Raw genomic sequence first — 3,480 nt, 5'->3', positions numbered from 1 at the left:
GCATTGCACAGGTGCCACTGCTTATGTGCATGTCTTTACAGTCTATATCAGACTGTAAAGTCTATTACAGATATCTAAAATGCGGTCCCATTATACATTGTACAAATACATAAGACGTTTACGACCGTATTTTTACAATTAGACTATTATCTTAATATTGAGCGATCATGCGATGATTATAAGTAGTTCATGAGTTACAGAGGACGGGCACCTCTGATCATTGGGTGACCTTCCCCGAAACTATTTGAAAAGGGTTAACTTTATTCATAGCTGGTTATTTTGGTTATCCTGGGGGATGGTGTACTACTAAAACGTCAAGCGGTTAAGTAAGGAAAAATCATTTTGAACATGATAATCAATGTCACCGGTGTACGTGTATATACCGTAAACCAGAAGTTCTAACCCTAACAATAGTAACATCAATATTTTTACGCTTTATTTATTACCTCCACAAGTTGGTGTAGCACCATTCCCAAGTCCCGTTCGGCTGGCAGGTTATATTAGCTGTACCCCCTCAGCTGATACCTGTCCATACAGGTGTACCTGACTGTCTGTCCTGATGTAAAGTTACTGTTGTTATCCCTGTTCCCATTGGTCGGCACACCAGGATCCCAGCATTGACCTGCAGTACTGCCTGAAACAAAACAATGTAACGGTGTGGATTTTCTTTCTTTGCCATTTATCATATAATTATGTGTATATTTGCATTATTTCTATCTATTATTGTTCCACTTCCCATACATTACATAGATTAGAAGCTTATAAAAGTCCTATAGTACTAATCATGCCAATTAGCGTCATTTACATAATTTGCAATTTTTTCGCATCTTCTGGATCCCAGAAACTAATCATGTACCGAAAATGAAAGAAAACTGCCACAAACACAGTTCATATTAACCAGCATACTAAATGATATCATTAACCTTGTTAAAGTGTATCCAAAGATCTTACTTGTGTAGTTGAACTGGAACCCCTGACGGCTCTCACTCCCATCAGATGTAAACCTCAGGAACAGCGTGTTGGATGTGCTGATGATGGGGCTAATGTGTGGTTGGTAACCGGTTAACCTAGACATTATGTAATAATAATAAGGAAATTAATATTTGACGCACAAACTACTGTAATATTCCGAGCTTTTGGGGCTGTTTTTTGTTATGCAGAACAAATTCAAACGTTTATAGTAGCTTGAATACCCCATGTTGATTGGTCACCTATTTTTACCTCGTGTAGTTTTGAATCATAGAAACACAGAATGTATAACTTAAATCCTTATCATGGGTCGTTTTATCTGCCTAGAACTTGTATAGCCATGGAGATGTTTGTTTTTAACCTGACTGATACCTGTGGTGTCAGATGGCGTAACGCTTTTAAGTTGATATTACAAAGCTAAGAATCAGTTCGCAAAGGTCACAATAAAAAAGGTCGCTATAATGATGATGATACCAGTTACAAGAGATAATTTCCCTCGTGTCAAGAAAGCGTTGAACATGAGTATCAATTTCTAATGACTTGTCCTGCCTATACTACAGATAATCATATTTAATCAATATGATCACATGTAAAGCTAGTGAACCTTTCCCAAAGACAAACACGGAATTTTTCAATGTACTGAAGTCATACCTCCGACCCCATATCTTCGTACCTAGACCAATATATATGTAGTGCCTTACAAAAGAGAGAAAGTTCTGTAACAATCAAAAACGCGTAACGTACATCATGTCATACGCCGTTTACGTTCATATTTTTTCTGTTTAACAGTAGTAGTTCTTAAAATGTACCTTTTGACAACATTGTACACTGTACAACTTTCGAGCAATTAAGTTTATACGTTAATTCTAACAATAGTCTGTACTGGTCTGAAATAGTTCAGTCTGTACTTAGTCGGTTTCCTTCTATCGCAACTGATACTTTACAAACCTTCGGAAACGTCTTTTATATAGAATTTGATTTTCATGTGTGTGTTGTGTATGTATTTAGGTATTGTTCCTCTACTGTCTAAGTAAGGACCAGTGAGTGTCTGAAACAAACAAATCATAATAATTACTCTTCCATCTCTGCAGCATTATCACTGGCTCCATCGTAGATGGTGAGAAAGTCATAATCGTCCTCAGAGTCGAAGCTGTCAAACGTGAGGCGAATGATGCTTCCCTCTGGTACAGTGATCGACCACTCACAGTTCTCATTGTTGCCATAGTCACCGGGATAGTTGGGTGACGTCACAGGGCCTCCAGAAGGAGCCGTCAGGTCACCTCCACATCCGGTGACGCTGGTTACTGTGGAATGAGAAATAACATCATCAGGTGCAGGTAAAGAAATAGAAGTAACTGACATTTTAGGGAATCAGCACACACAGTCTCAAGAGGGATCATCAATCCTATTTGCTCAAAGCAACCGTACAAACATGGCCGTAAAATTAGCAATTTTCAACGGACAACCACTACAACTTTTTATTCATCTCTAACAAAACTTTTGAACACCGTTGGACTTGTTAAAGCCTTTTTTTAGCATACCAAAATTCAAATGGAAACACCGAGCCTTTTTTTTTACCCCACGTGTAAACGTAAAGGATGTTTTCACGGGGAAGCCCCCCGCGTCGAAAGCGCGCTATTACAAAATAAGCGTGTTCTAGAGCATTGGCCCTTCGACTGGAAAACATCACAATCAAATAATACATATGGTATACGTATACATATTTGCTATCCAGTTTTTGAGGAACCGTCGCAAGGGTCTGTACGGCTACCATTCGGCGCCACAAGAAAACCTCAATATCATGATAACCTCATCCATAGAATTTACTTGCTGTTGTCTAATTGTGAACGCTTCATGTTCCAACAATTCAAGAAGGTGTGCGCTGTGGCGATCCTGTAAAGACATGACGACAACGCACGCTCGTCCCCAGCGCCCGTGGAGAAGCCGTAGGTTATAGATCGTGGCTTAGCCCAGGCTATGGAAAATAAACTTTCTTTAATGCAAATCTGTCGTTTTTGTTTTCTTTGCGCTTTCTAAAGGGTTATGATAACCTACTCTACTCTGGCGGTATTGTCGTACGCGCTCGCTAGTACGTAACGTTACACGGCGGCCATCTGAATACATGTACACTGCATTCTTTCTACTCTCGGGACCTAAAACAAGACGCAAGATTCCTATTTTGGGGTATAAAATGCTGTCACAATGGTAATATATACCAAACTAGAGTTCGGAGGTCTCATGCCTTCGACAGTGTGATATTGTTTTGGTGGGTGTTGTGTGTGTGTATAGTGTAGGTTTTTTGTGAAGATGATTATCGTAGTGAACGAAGCAACAGACTATTCACCAAGCCTGTACCATGTCTTTCTACGGAACTACGGATCGTAGAATTCGGCAAATAGAAGAGGAGAATTGGCCTGGGGAGTCTGGCCGCGAAAGGTTGTTTTCTTCCCTCCGATACGCGGTGATCCAAACTTCAAAACGGCAAAAACTCCTTCAACTAAATTATTCTTC

The 3,480-nt window shown here is 39.7% G+C and overlaps 1 pseudogene; it reads right to left on the bottom strand.

The window, feature by feature from the left end:
• The window catches only part of LOC109477669, a 39,170-nt pseudogene that overhangs the window by 28,322 nt on the left and 7,368 nt on the right, over window positions 1-3,480 (bottom strand).

The sequence above is a fragment of the Branchiostoma belcheri genome, unplaced genomic scaffold (assembly GCF_001625305.1).
Source record: "Branchiostoma belcheri isolate BF01 breed outbred unplaced genomic scaffold, Haploidv18h27 scaffold403, whole genome shotgun sequence".
Taxonomy (NCBI): Eukaryota; Metazoa; Chordata; class Leptocardii; order Amphioxiformes; family Branchiostomatidae; genus Branchiostoma; species Branchiostoma belcheri.
This window is presented reverse-complemented; position numbering and strand designations above follow the sequence as displayed.